This window comes from Oncorhynchus masou, chromosome 18 (assembly GCF_036934945.1).
Source record: "Oncorhynchus masou masou isolate Uvic2021 chromosome 18, UVic_Omas_1.1, whole genome shotgun sequence".
NCBI classification, from domain to species: domain Eukaryota; kingdom Metazoa; phylum Chordata; class Actinopteri; order Salmoniformes; family Salmonidae; genus Oncorhynchus; species Oncorhynchus masou.
Window position 1 is genome coordinate 31095871 of NC_088229.1, and position 18251 is coordinate 31114121.

The following is an 18251-nucleotide window of genomic DNA, read 5'->3' on the forward strand; positions in this document are numbered from 1 at the left end:
ACTGCACTGTGTAGGGTGCAGTCTTTCGGATGGGACGTTAAACGGGTGTCCTGACTCTCTGAGGTCATTAAAGATCCCATGGCATTTATTGTAAGAGTAGGGGTGTTAACCCCGGTGTCCTGGCTAAATTCCCAACCTGGCCCTCAAACCATCACGGTCACCTAATAATCCCCAGTTTACAATTGGCTTATTAATACCCCTCCTCTCCCCTGTAACTATTCACCAGGTCGTTGCTGTAAATGAGAACGTGTTCTCAGTCAACTTACCTGGTAAAATACAACATTTTTAAAAGTATTTTGCCCCTCCCAACAATTGGAATAGGCACATTCAAACAGAAGCTGAGATACGAAACCAAAATGCCAATTATTTTCCACGGGTGCCCACTTGGGGTAGTGCCATTTCAACCAAACTACATACAAAATATGAAATAGCAATTTTCTAAAATATAGTATACTAGCACCATAAATGAGCTTACTCTGTATAATTTGTGCTACTGAAGAGGGATGGAAGGGGTGGTTGATAAAAAATGAATCATAAAACGGTCTACTCACAGCCAATCAGCATGCCTACACTACTGACAGATAACTGGAGATGCTCTGAAGAATTATTTCTCCCACCATGTTAAAATCAGCTCAATGGCTGTGTCAGACTATGCTAAGTGGTTCGCTTTTCTGAAGGAGAACAGTTCTGAATGGATGGCAGCGAAAGACAAAGAAATTAGTGTAAGACAACACAGGTCAAGAGAGTAAATACGACAAGCCACAGCAGCTTGTGGAGAGAAAAAGACATGTAAAAAAATAAAAGAATAAGAGTGAAGTCGATGGATCTTGCAAACTTCTGGATCATGCTGGAATTATGACGAGTCACATGGGTGGAGAATCTCCATCGACAGAGAAGACAATCATCCACCTTACATCTGACTACACTTAACCTCTAAAAGTCTAAGCCTTTGGGGATGGGTACTAAGCTAACATATGGAACTGTTTTAGGATGGTCACATTTAGCTATTTGGTTTAGAATTTTAGGACCCCTTTGGGCGAGCGGTGGGCCGATGTCAACCTTGTGAACAGAGTGCCCGATGGTGGGGGTGGGGTTATGGTATGGGCAGGCATAAGTTACAGACAACCAACACGATTGCATTTTATCGATGGCCATTTGAATGCACAGAGATACCATGAAGATGGCCAGTTCTTCCATGGCTTGCATACTCAGACATTTCCTTAATTGAGCATTTTTGGGATGCTCTCGACCGATGCAAACAACATTGTGTTCCAGTTCCCTCCGACATCCAGCAACTCTGCAAAGCCATTGAAGAGGAATGGGACAACATTCCACAGGCCACAATCAACAGCCTGATCAACTCTATGTGAAAGAAATATGCCGTGCCTCATGAGGCAAATGGTGGTCACACCAGGTACTGACTGTTTTTCTAATCCACACCCCTACCTTTTTTTGTAAGGTATCTGTGACCAACAGATGCATATCTGTATTCCCAGGCATATGAAATTCATAGATTAGGGCCTAATTCAATATTCCAATTGACTGATTTCATTATATGAACTGTAACTCAGTCAAATATTTTAAATTGTTGCGTTTATATTTTTGTTCTGTATATTTATCATTATCGCATCAATTCAGGCAACTTATTGCAATATGGATTCTTGTCCATATCTCTCTCTCTCTCACACACACACACACACAAGCTGCGTGAGTGATGGCATACAAATTTCATTGCTCTGGAGTCACAGCAACAGAGACACTTTGTCTGAAGCTGTGAGCCCTGGATGAGTCAGTCAGTGATGGTGGAATAACACAGACCTCTCACACAGACCGCCCTCTAAATCAGGGCACACACACACGCACACACACACACACACACACACACGACTGAGATTACCTTTCTCATGGAAAGATCACACAAATTACATTTCCCAACATGTCAATCACAAACCATGAGTCATATACACTAATGTCCTGTCCATGATGTCTTTCAACACAGGGTATGCTGCTCACATGTCAATTGTAATCTAATATAGCCTCATTTTCATAAAGGAAGAATAAGAAGAGACTAAAACAGTCTGTCAGCTGAGTTGATAATGAGAGTTTGAGAGAAGCAGACAGAAGAGGGTCAGTGCCAGGACTGTTGGAGACAGAGTTGAGACTACAGTGCAGACAATCAGTGCCGCTGTAATAGGCCTTTCCCAGACAGTCGCCAATCTATGTCCCAGCCAGTCTTCTGCCTACTGTATATGTCTCTCCTTTACCCTCCCGTTCAGCCCAGCACAATTCATAAGACTAAAGACAAGGGGATCACCAATCAATCACTTCCTGTAATGACCGACATACAAAGATGGAGAAATCTGGTTATTCCTACTGGGGGATAGATCATGGTGACTGATAACCCAATTTTTCAGACAGATTTCAACATCTACCCGAACAAAACCTTGCGGGTAGTTGCCATGGTGACCAATCATCATCAGGCACGAGAAGAGACTGTTGGTTGTCCCCATTACCCAACCACACAATTTAGATTCTAAAGGACCTCTATTAAATGGAAAAGGGAAATTAAGAAGAGGAACCGAAATGTTAAAAGACGGGACAAAACTAGAGAGGAGAGAGAAGCAAAGACAATATATAGACAGAGGGCAATTAAAGTGCAGTAATCTGCCAGCCTAATCACAGGGCTGATGGCTCGGTCACACTGCTAGGGTGCATTATTAACACCCACCACATACGGGTAGATTTTGGCATTGGCGGGTAAGAATTTCTATTTCACCGACCACATTGGCTGGTGGTCACAATTTTCGGGAACATGATTTATTTATTTTCGATCCAAAGCCCAAATGTAGAAGTTGGTTGAATTGAGCTGATAGGTTATGAAAAACTGTGACTTTGTCCTAGTGTTACTTGGCTAGTCACACGCTAGGTTGTTTTTCAATATTAGTTTGAAATTTGCTTCAAAAGACCGCTAGTAGAACAGACATCACTGATAGACACGGAGTGCAGTTACCACGATAATGGCCTGCCACTTAAAAAGGGATAGCTAAAGACTCAAATATTTGGGGGTAAATTGTGCTTAACTGAGCATGGAACAGACCAAAAACCTTTAATTCATTAAACTTTGTAATTTATTACAATTAAAAGACTTAAATAATTGTAAACATCAACTTCCGTACCCCTTGAAAAAAATGTCAGCGTTAGAGCCCTGAACTAATAATAAGCCGTATCACTCAGCATTTTGTTGTTCAGTTGTAGAACTGTTTAACTTTTCACTAGTGACTGGTATATTTTTTTCCATCTACCTGCCACAGTGGCTGGTGGACCAAAAAGTTGAATTTCCCCACTCAGCACACAACCCTGCAGGCCTGGCCGGGAGACAGACCAAAGGGAGGGACAGAGTCAGAGTCGTGGGGTGGAGGGGCAGGACCACTGGCACTGCTAGTGGTCAATTACCTCCATTCACTGGACCCAGTGTGCAATCAGAGCCCATTTGAACTTCTCCTGGCCCACTGTCAGTCTGCATCTGTGCTTAAAATTAGAAACTGTACCAAACGAGCGCAGGGGACAGTATAGGTTTAAGTCTGAGCTCTGTTGGTCAATGGACCGGGTCCCCTAACCCTCACTGAGCTTGCTCTGAAGGGTTCCACCACCATGCAAGGAAAATCCTGGCTAATGACGCAGTGCAAAATCAACAACAACAAAAAACTCCATCACAGCAGGCTTGACTGGTTGATAATCTGTCTGAGTTCTAATATGGTCTGAAATGGCAGCAATATTTCCTCTCAATGAACTTTATATTTGGATCCCAATTAGCGACAGTTAAAAAGTTATTTTTCCGTTGCAAATAGAAACACAATAAGGAGGCTATATACAAGGATTACCGGTACCAAGTCCATGTGCAGGGGTACCAGGTCGTTGAGGTTATACGTGACTAGACAATGAGGATAAATAAACAGTAGAAGCAGTGTATGGTACGAGTTTGAAAGTGTGGCTTCAATATGTCTGCGTGTGTGTGTTGGAGTGTCAGTGTGTGTCCAGTGAGTGTGCATAGAGCCAATGCAAGCATGTCAGTGCAAAAAGGTGGTCAACGCAAATAGCCCAGGTAGCCATTTGATTAACTGTTCCGCAGTCTTGTGGTTTGGGGGTAAAAGCTGTTCATGAGCCTTTTGGTCCCAGACTAAGCGCTCCGGTACCGCTTGCCATGCAGTAGCAGAGGGACCCGTCTATGACTTGGGTGGCTGGAGTCTGACAATTTATAGGACTTTCCTCTGACACCACCTGGTATGGAAGTCCTGAATGGCAGGGAGCTCGGCCTCAGTGATGTACTCGGCCATACGCACTATCCTATGTAGCGACTTGCGGTCGGATGCCAAACAGTTGCCATACCAAGTGGTGATGCAACCAGCCAAGATACTCTCAATGGTGCAACTGTAGAACTTTGAGGATGTGAGGGCCAAAGCCTTTCAGCCTCCTGAGGGGGAAAAGGAGTTGTCGTGCCCTTTTCACAACTGTTGATTTGTTTTGACCGTGATAGGTTATTTGTGACGTGGACGCCTAGGAACTTGAAGCTCAGCCCTCAGTTTCCTGTAGTCCCCGATCAGCTCCTTTGGCTTGCTGATGTTGAGTGAGAGGTTGTTGTCCTGTCACCTCACTGCCATTGTTGTTGATCAGGCAACTTAATGATGGTGTTGGAGTCATGCCCAGTCAAGCAGTCATGGGTGAACAGGATGGGACGAACCACACACCCCTGAGGGGCCCCAGTGATGAGGGTCAGTGTGGCGGATGTGGTGTTGCCTACCCTCACCATCTGGAGGCAGCCCATCAGGAAGTCCAGCATCCAGTTGCAGAGGGAGGGGTTTAATCCTAGGGTCCTTAGCTTAGTGATGAACTTGGCAGGCATTGTGGTGTTGAACGCTGAGCTGTAGTTAGTTTACAGCATTCTCACTTAGGCATTACTTGTGTGTCCAGGTGTGAAAGGGCTGTGTTGAGTGCAATGGCATCATCTGTGGATCTGTTGGGGTGGTATTCGAATTGGAGTGGGTCCAGGGTGTCTGGGATGATGGTGTTGATGTGAGCCATGACCAAAACATTTCAAAACATTTTATGGCTACAGATGTGAGTGCTACGGGTCGATAGTCATTTAGACATGTTACCTTGTTGTTCTTGGGCACAAGGACGATGGTGGTCTGCTTGAAACATTTAGGTATTTACTTTACATTTAGGTTTGAGCCCAGGCAGGGGCGAGGAAATGGTCGTGAAGACACTAACAGCTTACAGACAGTAGGCAATTAAGGTCACAGTTATGAAAACTTAGGACACTAAAGAGGCCTTTCTACTGACTCTGAAAAACACCAAATAAAGATGCACAGGGCCCCTGCTCATCTGCGTGAACATACCTTCGGCATGCTGCAAGAAGACATGAGGACTGCAGATGTGGCCAGGGCAATAAATTGCAATGTCCATACTGTGAGACCCCTAAGACAGTGCTACAGGGTGACAGAACGGACAGCTGATCGTCCTTGCAGTGGCAGACCATGTGTAACAACACCTGCATGGTACATCCATCCAACAACTGCCCGAGTTACACCAGGAACGCACAATCCCTCCATCAGTGCTCAGACTGTCCGCAATACACGTTTGAGAGGCTGGACTGAGGGCTTGTAGGTCTGTTGTAAGGCAGGTCCTCACCAGACATCAACGGTGTCATGACGTTGGCCTGGGGGTAGGTTTATGACAGTCATAAATACCTCTCCCCCTTTTTCCTTTCTCTACCCTACTGATGTTACATTTGCAAACCCCTTGGTTAACATCAGAAGGTGGGGGGAAATGAACTATATTCTGGTAATCGGACCAATTGAACATATGCAGTGGTACTTAATGAATATGATGTCAGTTCAGTTGTCATTTGAGACATTCTCATCAATGATAAGATGACAAACTCTACAGTGGAAAGTCTACACAGAGTTATCGGATTCACATGGAATTGTTGTTCAATGTTTGAATATGAAATAATTCGTGATGGGATGAAATGTGATTTTAGCTTCTAAAATGTGAGAATTGGGTTTTCATAAGGTTAGGGCTCTGCTCAATCAGTGGCCCGCCTCTGTGAAGAGGCATGGGTTATAAAACTTTTCAGACACACCCTTCTCGCTCCACTATATGACAATATGACCTCCTGTTCCAAGGATGTGAGGACAAACGTCCGATGTCAGAATGGATCAGCTAATAACTACAGAACGAAGCCAACATCAGCGTGAGCTTTGGTTGCGAATGTAATGAACTTTAAACTCTTATTCACTATAGAAGTGATACCTCCTAGCCGTTGAGTTAGCAGCAGCAGCTGCAAACGAGGGTTAGGAAGGAACAGACAGAGTATTCCGTCTATCACACACCGACGTTACTACAACGTATCCAATTGACCACCAGAGACATTCTTCAAAGGACAAAGGACTCTGTTTGGCAACACGGCCTTCCATCTACCACCAAACTACTGAAGCGCAGCTTAAGAGTAAATATTTATTGCATTTTCCTTTTCCAAATGAGCGGTAATTTAGAATTCATAAGATACTGTATTTACGATAGCACAGCTTCTTCCTTTGTTACTCTCTTCCCGCTCTTTCACTCAAACCCAGCCCCTTTTCTTTTGTGTAACAAGCGGTCATATCTGTTCCGCCCGCTTGGGACGATTTCCTTTATGACGTAATTTGTAATCAAGTTATGATTAATTATGTGTAATTCTGTGTGATTAGTTAGGTATTTAGTAAATAAATAATTAAACCCAACTTTTTATTACTGATTTCAACTTGTTAGCCAGGGTTCGTGAAGATAACCAAGAATTTACAACTTTCAGATGAGACCGAATTAAGGTGACGATTAATATTGACTGCTATTGATGTAAAATATTACTAGGTCTTTAAGAGTTTATTCGCTTTGTATAGGTCTACAATCTTGTCCCTGACATCCTTGGAGAGCTCTTTGGTCTTGGCCATGGTGGAGAGTTTGGAATCTGATTGATTGATTGCTTGTGGACAGGTTTCTTTTATACAGGTAACAAACTGAGATTAGGAGCACTCCCTTAAAGAGTGTGCTCCTAATCTCAGCTCGTTACCTGTATAAAAGACACCTGGGAGCCAGAAATCTTTCTGATTGAGAGGGGGTCAAATACTTATTTCCCTCATTAAAATGCAAATCAATTAATAACATTTTTGACATGCATTTTTCAGGATTTTTTTGTTGTTATTCTGTTTTACTGTTAAAATAAACCTACCATTAAAATTATAGACTGATCATTTTTGTCAGTGGACAAACGTACAAAATCAGCAGGGGATCAAATACTTTTTCCCCTCACTGTATCTCCATGAGAATTATGACACCACTGAGCCATTCATTCACACCCTGTTTAACAGTCGAATGCTTCTCCCTTCACGTCAAAATCAGCTTTGGCCACATTTTAGCCTGGAAAATAATGAGAACTTACAGACTGTCAAAACTAATTTCACAGACATCAGATTTTGTCCTAAAATGCATGTGACAGGTCCTTCTTGGCTTGAAGAGAAACATTGGGCATATACACAGACTATAAACAAACCAGTGTGTGAAATAGCTCGGCGACTGCCGTTAGTGTTGAGGTGTTCTGTCTGTCAACCATAGCTGCTTAAGTAAATGGACCCAGTGTATGGGCTGAAGCCCAGTGCCACGTTACTTTATTAAAGATGTATGGAGGCCAGGGGGGAGATGACGAAGACAGAGGCTCTCCAGGCTAACTTAAACAAGTCTGTGTGTGTGGGTGGTTACCATTAGCGTCGCATGAGGGGAAAGAGACTAACATTCAACCACTTTGTCATGGAGTTCATTTCAAAAGAAGAACTGTCATTCCACAGATACAGCAAGATCAAAATAAAATTCAGGAGAAGGGCTGGATTTTGGATAGAGATTTTTTTTAAATATAATTTGAAGCCACACTATCAGTATTCCATACAATATTTAACAGCCCCTTAGCAGAAGTGCAGGCCAGAGTAGCGCTTCACTCCAGCAAGATCACCAGCTCCATCCCTTTAACACACAAGTCACACTCAACAGTAGGGCTTCTTTATTCCAGTGCAGCCCCTTCGAATGGTGCCCCTCTCCCCTGGGTCAGATGTGCTGGCCAAGCAGTAGCCAAGAGAGTTTAGCTCAAGGTCGAGCTCAGGTTTCCCTTTGCCTCCGGCTCCCTGGTGACAGCCCGGGTCATGTTCTCAGAGCAGGGCACAGGACAGGATCCACCTGTGGAGAGCTGCCAAGCACCTGTGTATGCTACTGCCACCGGGGAAAATAATAGTCAGCTCCCGAGTGGCGCAGTGGTCTAAGGCAATGCATCTTGGTTCTAGAGCCGTCACTACAGACACCCTGGTTCAAATCCAGGCTGTATCTCAACCGGCCGTGATTGGGAGTCCCATAGGGCGGCACACAATTGGCCCAGCATCGTCCAGGTTTGGCAATCATTGTAAATAAGAATTTGTTCTTAACTGACTTGCTTAGTTAAATAAAATATAAAAATAATGAGGGGGCATGTAAGTATGAGAGCCAGGACAGCCAGGATGCAAGTAGCATACGGGTGGCAGGCTAAGCAATGCAAAGCCAATCATCTACAATAATATCTAAGGTTGTTATTCAAGACAACAGTGCAGATCAGGGTTCCAGTTATATCTGTTCAATCAAACCCTCCACACTATGTCAGTGGATTTTGAAGAAACTTGGATATCTACTTCAAAAAAGAGTGGAAAGGTTGGCAGAATAGAGACACGGGATTTGTTAGGATAATAGTTCATTCTTGCCATTAAGGTAAGGAGAGGTAGACTAGCCTAGCTAGGGCACTGACACCAAGCAGCCAGGATAGGCCACAGGGGAGGTACAAGGCTATGTGAAACGCCAAGCAAAACAGAATATTCATTATGAGTCGCAGGGTAATGTGTAAATGTTAGCTCCTTCCTTTGCGTTGCTTTGAATTCCCCACCCCATCGCTCTGATTAACTGGGCTTACTGATACACAAGCCCAGGGACCTTTTTCTCCAGTGCAAAACTGACAAGTTTGCCATTTGGTTAGGAAAGAAATCTAACTATATAAATCAAATTACTGTGCTCAGTGTAGATTACATGTGGATTTATTTTTAGCTTTTCAGCTACTGTCAGGAAGTAGCCAGTGTTTCCTTTATTCTGTAAGACAAACACTGCGCAAAACAGTCTTGTTTGGGTAGCCTACTTGGTAAGTGCCAAAGCACAGCTCCATGCCTGGCACCTGTGTGCAGTGCCGTTACTGGTAGATCCGCTTCCTGTGGCTTTAGATCCTTAGCAGGCTGCTGGGGGGCAATTTGATACGTCTGATTGTATGACAATCTCTGACACTGGGGAGTTATCCTAAAGGGGAAGAGGAGATTCTCAGTTGGCAAAATAGAGCGGGAATATCAGGCTACCGATGTGACAGGCTGGGCTACCTCCCCACAAGCAGCGTCCTTTCCCAAGGCCCAACAGCTGGAGCTCAGGACAACACAGGACTCCTGGGGTGATGACACACCGATTGTCAACCTCCATTGTGTATCAAACAATTCCACAATGTCAAAGTGTAATATTGAGGTTGATGCTGCCATTACTGTAGGCTTAAGGTTGCTACAAGCTTTCCTCAGTCGAACAACTCGCATGGGCACTTTTGTCCACATCGTCGTTGCGTTCCACCCAGAGGAAGTCCACCTTGTCTAGTGTATATCCATTAGGGGGCCATTGGGGAACCAGACTAGCTTACCAAGCAAGAAGGCACTCTGCAGCTAGTGACGACATTCAAACTTCCGGATCCGGTGGTTATGCCTTTTTGTTTACAAATGTTAACTAGCTAGCTAGCTACCCACCTGTCGTTCCCATAGCAACGATTAAAACATTCCCAAACCTGAAAGCGAGAACCACTGCTTTTAACCAGGGAAAGGTGACCAGAAACATGACCGAATACAAACAGTGTAGCTATTCCCTCCGCAAGGCAATCAAACAAGCTAAGTGTCAGTATAGAGACAAAGTAGAGTCACAATTCAACGGCTCAGACACAAGAGGTTTGTGGCAGGGTCTACAGTCAATCACGGATAACAAAAAGAAAACCAGCCCCGTCTCGAACCAGGATGTCTTGCTCACAGGCAGACTAAATTACTTTTTTGCCCGCTTTGAGGACAATACAGTGCCACTTACACGGCCCAAAAACCAAAACCTGCGGACTCTCCTTCACTGCAGCCGACGTGAGTAAAACATTTAAACGTGTTAACCCTCGCAAGGCTGCAGGCCCAGAAGGCATCCCCAGCCGTGCCCTCAGAGCATGCGCAGACCAGCTGGCTGGTGTGTTTACGGACATATTCAATCAATCCTTATCCCAGTCTGCTGTTCCCACATGCTTCAAGAGGGCCACCATTGTCCCTGTTCCCAAGAAAGCTAAGGTAACTGAGCTAAACGACTACTGCCCCGTAGCACTTACTTCCGTCATCATGAAGTGCTTTGTGAGACTAGTCAAGGATCATATCACCTCCACCCTACCTGACACCCTAGACCCACTCCAATTTGCTTACCGGCCAAATAGGTCCACAGACGATGCAATCTCAACCACACTGCACACTGCCCTAACCGATCTGGACAAGAGGAATACCTATGTGAGAATGCTGTTCGTCGACTACAGCTCAGCATTTAACACCATAGTACCCTCCAAACTCGTCATCAAGTTCGAGACCCTGGGTCTCGATCCGGCCCTGTGCAACTGGACTTCCTGACGTGCCGCCCCCAGGTGGTGAGGGTAGGTAATAACATCTCCACCCCGCTAATCCTCAACACTGGGGCCCCACAAGGGTGCGTTCTGAGCCCTCTCCTGTACTCCGTTCACCCACAACTGCGTGGCCATGCACGTCTCCAACTCAATCATCAAGTTTGCGGACGACACTACAGTGGTAGGCTTGATTACCAACAACGACGAGACGGCCTACAGGGAGGAGCTGAGGGCCCTCGGAGTGTGGTGTCAGGAAAATAACCTCACACTCAATGTCAACAAAACAAAGGAGATGATTGTGGACTTCAGGAAACAGCAGAGGGAGCACCCCCCTATCCACGTCGATGGGACAATAGTGGAGAGGGTAGTAAGTTCCTCGGCATACACATCACGGACAAACTGAATTGGTCCACCCACACAGACAGCATTGTGAAGAAAGCGCAGCAGCGTCTCGTCAACCTCAGGAGGCTGAAGAAATTCAGCTTGTCACCAAAAGCACTCACAAACTTCTACAGATGCACAATCAAGAGCATCCTGTCCGGCTGTATCACCGGCTGGTACGGCAACTGCGCCGCCCACAACCGTAAGGCTCTCCAGAGGGTAGTGAGGTCTGCACAACGCGTCACCGGGGGCAAACTACCTGCCCTCCAGGACACCTACACCACCCGATGTCACAGGAAGGCCATAAAGATCATCAAGGACATCAACCACCTGAGCCACTGCCTGTTCACCCTGCTATCATCCAGAAGGCGAGGTCAGTACAGGTGCATTAAAGCAGGGACCGAGAGACTGAAAAACAGCTTCTATCTCAAGGCCATCAGACTGTTAAATAGCCACCACTAACATTGAGTGGCTGCTGCCAACACACTGACTCAACTCCTGCCACTTTAATAATGGCAATTGATGGAAAATATATATATATATCCCTAGCCACTTTAAACAATGCTACCTAATATGTTTACATACCCTACATACTCATCTCATATGTATTTACTATACTCGATACCATCTACTGCATCTTGCCTATGGCGTTCTGTACCATCACTCATTCATATATTTTTATGTACATATTCTTTATCCCTTTACACTTGTGTACGAGGTAGTAGTTTTGGAATAGTTAGGTTAGATTACTCGTTGGTTATTACTGCATTGTCGGAACGAGAAGCACAAGCATTTCGCTACACTCGCATTAACATCTGCTAACCATGTGTATGTGACAAATAAATTTGATTTTTACATGTCTGGTGTTCTATGCTTCAACACTACTTTTTAGCCTAGGAAACATGTCCCAATGAATTGCAACAGCTTGAACTGTTCTTACAACTCAACAGAGAAAAGGGAATGTTTATCCACAGAACACTTCAGAGGAGATGGAGTAAACAGATCTCCGTTAAAAACACCAGCACTGGGCTCCCCCTCATTCACACCAGCTTGATTTTACTGTGTGTGAGGGGCAAGGTTTTCATATAGTTTGCAGGTCAATAGCACATAAACAGTCCTCAATAGATTTGACTTCCAGCTTGTGTCAACAGCTTTACTATTTATGACATATACAGTGTCTTCGGAAAGCATTCAGAAGCCTTGACTTTCCCACATTTTGTTAGGTTACAGCCTTATTCTAAACTGGATAAGAAAGTCCCCCCCCCCCCTCAATCGACACACAATACCCTATAAATGACAAAACAAAAACAGGTTTCGAAATTTTTACAAATGTTATGACATTTACATAGGTATTCAGACTTTTGACTCAGTACTTTGTTGAAGCACCTTTGGCAGCGATTACAGCAGAATCTTCTTCTGTATGACACTACAAGCTTAGCACATCTGTATTTGGGGATTTTCTCCCATTATTCTCCGCAGATCCTCTCAAGCTCTGTCAGGTTGTATGGGGAGTGTTGCTGCACAGCCATTTTCAGGTCTCTCCAGAGATGTTCGATCTGGTTCAAGTCCGGGCTCTGGCTGGGCCACTCAAGGACATTCAGAGACTTGTCCCGAAGCCACAAATGCGTCATCATGGCTGTGTTCTTAGGGTCGTTGTCCTTTTGGAAGGTGAATCTTCGCTCCAGTCCCTGCCGCTGAAAAACATCCCCAAAGCATGATGCCGCCACCACCACGCTTCACCGTAGGGATGGTGCCAGGTTTCCTCCAGACGTGACGCGTGGCATTCAGGCCAAATAGTTAAATCTTGGTTTAATCAGACCAGAGAATCTTGTTTCTCATGGTCTGAGTCCTTTAGGTGCATTTTGGCAAACTCCAAGCGTGCTAACATGTGCCTTTTAATGAGGAGTAGCTTCTGCCTGGCCAATCTACCATAAAGGTCCGATTGGTGGTGTGCTGCAGAGATGGTTGTCCTTCTGCAAGGTTCTCCCATCTCCAGAGGAACTCTTGAGCTCTGTCAGTGACCATTGGGGTCTTGGTTACCTCCCTGACCAAGGCCCTTCTCGCCCTGATTGCTCAGCTGGGCCAAGTGGCCAGCTCTAGGAAGTGTCTTGGTGGTTCCAAATGTCTTCCATATAAGAAAGATGGAGGCCACTGTGTTCTTTGGGGGACCTCCGATGCTGCAGAATTCTTTTGGTACCCTTCCCCAGATCTGTGCCTCAACACAATCCTGTCTCGGCGCTCGATGGACAATTCCTTCGACCTCATGGTTTGTTTTTTGCTTGGGACCTTACATAGATAGGTGTGCGCCTTTCCAAATCATGTCCATTCAATTTACCACAGGTGGACTCCAATCAAGTTGTTAGAAACATCTCAAAGATGATCAACAGAAACAGGATGCACTGGAGATCAATTTCAAAACTCATAGCAAAGGGTCTGAATACTTCCATTAAAAACATACCTTATTTACATAACACATTTGCAAACATTTATAAAAACCTTTTTTCGCTTTGACATTAGATTGCTGAGGATTTTTACATTTTTTAAATCCATTTTTGAATTAGGCTGTAAAGTAACAAAATGTGGAAAAAGTCAAGGGGTCTGAATACTTTAAGGCACTGTTCATCTTCATATATAACCCAACGGTTACCATGAATATTATCAAAGGAACATCTCTGTTGGGGGATAAGACTGTCACACAGTATACCAACATAGACAATTATATGCATCCTGCTATGGTACATGGGTGAAAATGGTTGTCCAGCTGTAGACAATAAGGCTAGACCCTAAAGACATTAGCCTCATCTAGCTCATGTACAAAGCAGTAGACATTTACAAAGTGACTGATTCAGAACAGTAGTAGTTTTAGTACAAATAACCAGATAGTTATTTACAAGCTAAAAAGGTCTGCAAATGTCTATCACAAGAAGAAATCCCCAAAAAAGGAAAACAATGTCCCTGACAAATGGGAGACATTGATCAGGAGGAGAAGACACCAGCCATGGTACCATGACATCATAGACTGCCTTTGCTGGACACTGCTGCTGTTGTTTCTGTAACTCTTCCACCCGCTGCATAACGTCAGTGTCCAAAGGATCCTCAGCTGTCTTCCTCTTCCGGCCACTGGAGCTGGGTCAGAGGTTGATTGAGATGAACCAGGCCGGGGAGATGATGAACCAAAGGGCAATGAACCACCCTAGATGAGCGGCAAAAACACCACCCACCTCAAAGCAGATGTTGAATATATTAGAATATGTCGCAATAACTTTTAAACATCGCCATGGGCTCCTTAGAGTTAAAATGATTTATCAAAGGAACGGAGTCCATAAACATCTCAAACTAATTAATACATGCACACACTCAATTGTCTGTTTTCAAATGTTTGAACTAGCCCTGCTAATCATGTTGATAACACAGGCACTAAATATTTCCCACTCATAATTTTTCCCACACAGAAAAGAGCCAACATGTTCTAACTAGGTCTTCTAAACTTAAGATCACAAACACCGTACAAAAGTACTCAGCTGCATGACAAGAGTACATATCGCATCTGGCATATGGGTGTCTGATGAGGTTAAGGAAACACAAAGCCAATCTAGTTGTCGGACAATCGGCATGACTCACACCGTCGGCAGCCCTACTCCACGTCTCTTTCACCCTTTTCAGATTGCGAATGACTGGTCCCAAATCTTTCTACATGTTTCTTTGATATCAGTATCAGTGTTTAAATTGTGATATCTCCGTCCAGTGGTTGTCTTTTGCGTGCTTGTCTGAATACAACCGCATCAAAGGTATTGGAGCTCGTATTGTCTCAGCAGCTTGCACAGACGCTCCTTGAAACTGGACAGACATAGTTGTGCGTAGCAAATCTCAAACTAAAAATCACAAAAAAAGGAAGCTTGCAAGTAGAATAGTAAGTAGTAGCACAACCTACATTGATTGCGTGTTTATACCAGAAGGGATATTGAAAAAGATCTAGACACAGGGGCGGGACTTTGTTGCAAACCTCACTCAATACTGCCCCGGAAGGTATCCTAGTGGTTAGAGCGTTGGGCCAATAACCAGAAGGTTGATGGATCGAATCCCCTAGCTGACAAGGTAAAAATCTGTAGTTCTGCCCCTGAGCAAGGCACTGTTCCCCGGGCGCCGAAGATGTGGATTAAGGCAGCCACCTGCACCTCTCTGATCCAGATTAAAATGTGGAAGAGACATTTCAGTTGAAGGCATTCAGTTGTACAACTGACTAGGTATTTCCTTGACCAGTCTTCTCAAGGAATAATAAATCAGCTCTCATTTTCCAGGTTAAAAAAAAGTTGAATGCTGGCCCTTTTATGACAAAAAGCGACATTGCAACACTGTGCTACGCTCTGTAGGGTCCATTTCTGAAGGGTACAAGATCAGCCTATAAATCACAATTCTTAAAATTACAGCTATCAACCAGCCCCAGCAGTTAACAGAAAAACATTTAAACAAATAAACCACATGAACACATGAACAACATTATGTAATCTGGACCAGAGGATAACATTTTCACTATTGTTTACATACAGTATTTCTGCCTTCCTCCCCCACCCCACCAGCTCTGAGCAGAGCTTGGCAAAGACCTCCCCAAGGACAGCAACAGAAATAGAATCAAGGATGGAGGAGGTAACAAGGGCAGCCAATGGAATGGAAAGAGACCATACAACAGCTTCTACATGGCCAGGGTGCAGGTGAAAGGATGGGCAGAGTAAAGAGAGGCCAGGTTTATAAAACAAACATTACACATACTGAAGGATTAGTGGACATATGTTGTAGCAGCGGCAGATTTGGAGTGGGATTTGGACCCAGTCCAAATCCCCACTCAGATTTCCTACACCAGAAAACTGCAACGACTAACACACAAAATCAGAAACCTGGAAAATTCAGAGCAAGTACAGTAGAAGGTTTTGTAGCAGCGGAGGGAGGGGGGCATCATTGCTTGCCATTGCCAACAACTCCCACCTGTCCTGGGTAGAGCGTAAGTAAGGCCCCAGACTAGAGGTAGACCGATTATGATTTTTCAACGCCAATACCGATTATTGGAGGACCAAAAAAGCCGATACCGATTAATCTAACTATTTTTATTTATTTGTAATAATGACCATTACAACAATACTGAATTAACACTTATTTTAACTTAATATAATACATCAATAAAATCAATTTAGCCTCATAAATAATGATACATGTTCAATTTGGTTTAAATAATGCAAAAACAAAGTGTTGAAGAAAGTAATATGTGCCAATATGCAATAGGTGACATGTAAAAATGTGTGCCATGTAAAATATGTGCAATGTAAAATGTGTGCCATGTAAAAAAGCTAGCGTTTTAGTTCCTTGCTCAGAACATGAGAACATATGAAAGTTGGTGGTCCCTTTTAACATGAGACTTCAATATTCCAAGGTAAGAGGTTTTAGGTTGTAGTCAATATATTATTTATAGGACTCTCTCTCTCTATACCATTTGTATTTCATATACCTTTGACTATTGGATGTTCTTATAGGCACTATAGTATTGCCAGTGTAACAGTATAGCTTCCGTCCCCCACCTCACCACTACCTGGGCTCGAACCAGGAACACAATCGACAACAGCCACTTTCTCTGACTCTCCGTGCAATGAACGCAAGAGAAATGACACAATTTCACCTGGTTAATATTGCCTGCTAAACTGGATTAGTAGTTATAACTAGTGATTATGATCGATTGTTTTTTATAAGATAAGTTTAATGCCACTAGCAATTTACCTTGGCTTCTACTGCATTCGCGTAACAGGCAGGCCACTCGTGGAGTGCAATGGTTAGAGTTAACTTTTGGACTAACGTCACTAGCCATTCCGATTAATCGGTCAACCTCTAGCCCAGACACACCAATAGCGTTTGCTGGCCGAGAGCACTTAGCACCTCTGAACGCAATTTGCGAACCAAGTGCCGATTGTACATGTAGAATCACAAAACAATGTGTCCTTTATTTTGGTATTTACATGTAGCTATGGCATTTGATCCCCCAGTAATGTGTCCCTTGGATTGTGTATTCGTGCTGCTAATCAAGAGAAATGGAGATCAAAAAGCATGGTCCCTAAAACAGCGGGCTGAGCGATTGCCAGGTGAACGCTATATCCACATTCAGTGCGAGTTGCACGAGCATTAACAGTTCCAAAGACTATAGCATTACCCAAGCAAACAAGGGCATATTTTAAAAGTACAAAAAAAATATAACAGTCCCTGTGTGTCTGTACACCTCATCAAGGGCAATTGTTTGTAGAGTTACTGTAGGGTAAGTAGCAGAGGCCATCTGGACTACTAAACAGTTGTCACTAATCGCATCGACTTTGCTTGCATTTGTTTGTGCTTTTTGATCTCCATTTCTCTTGATTAGCAGCACGAATACACAATCCAAGGGACACATTACTGGGGGATCAAATGCCATAGCTACATGTAAATACCAAAATAAAGGACACACAAACGTAATGTCTTAATAGGGCATTGGGCCACCAGGACAGCTTCAATACACCTTGGCATAGACTTTACAAGTGTTTGGAACTATTGGAGAGATGTGATTACATTCTTCCACGAGAAAATCCATCATTTGTTAATGACACACACACAATAAACCCTTTTGAGACCCTTCTTTCAAAGTCACTAAGCTCTCTTCTAGCCATGGTAGCCCCCAAAAAATGGCAGCTGGGCATATTTATACATTTAAATAATTTAGCAGACTCTTATCCAGAGCGAAATGCAGTAGTGAGTGCATACATTTTCATAAAATGTTATGTACATGACCAGAAGCATGATGGGATCTTAATTGCTTAATTAACTCAGGAACCACACCTGTATGAAAGCATCTGCTTTCAATATACTTTGTATCCCTCATTTACTCAATAATTTCCTTTATTTTGGCAGTTACTTATTAAAGGGCATCATTGTTCTTCTGCAAAGGGCTTGCTCTAACTAACCAGACAGTCCACCTCCCCATATGACTTGCTCGGTGTTCTGAATGTCATAAAGGGAATAACCTATCACCCTATAGATAAATACACAACCAAGATAGACCTAGTTATAGGGGAAATGGCTAATGTCAGGGGTG

The 18251-nt window shown here is 43.8% G+C and overlaps 1 protein-coding gene across 4 annotated transcripts in view; it reads right to left on the minus strand.

Moving 5' to 3' along the window:
• The window catches only part of LOC135504394 (protein NDRG3-like), a 60044-nt gene that overhangs the window by 41239 nt on the left and 554 nt on the right, over positions 1–18251 (minus strand). The window lies entirely within an intron of this gene.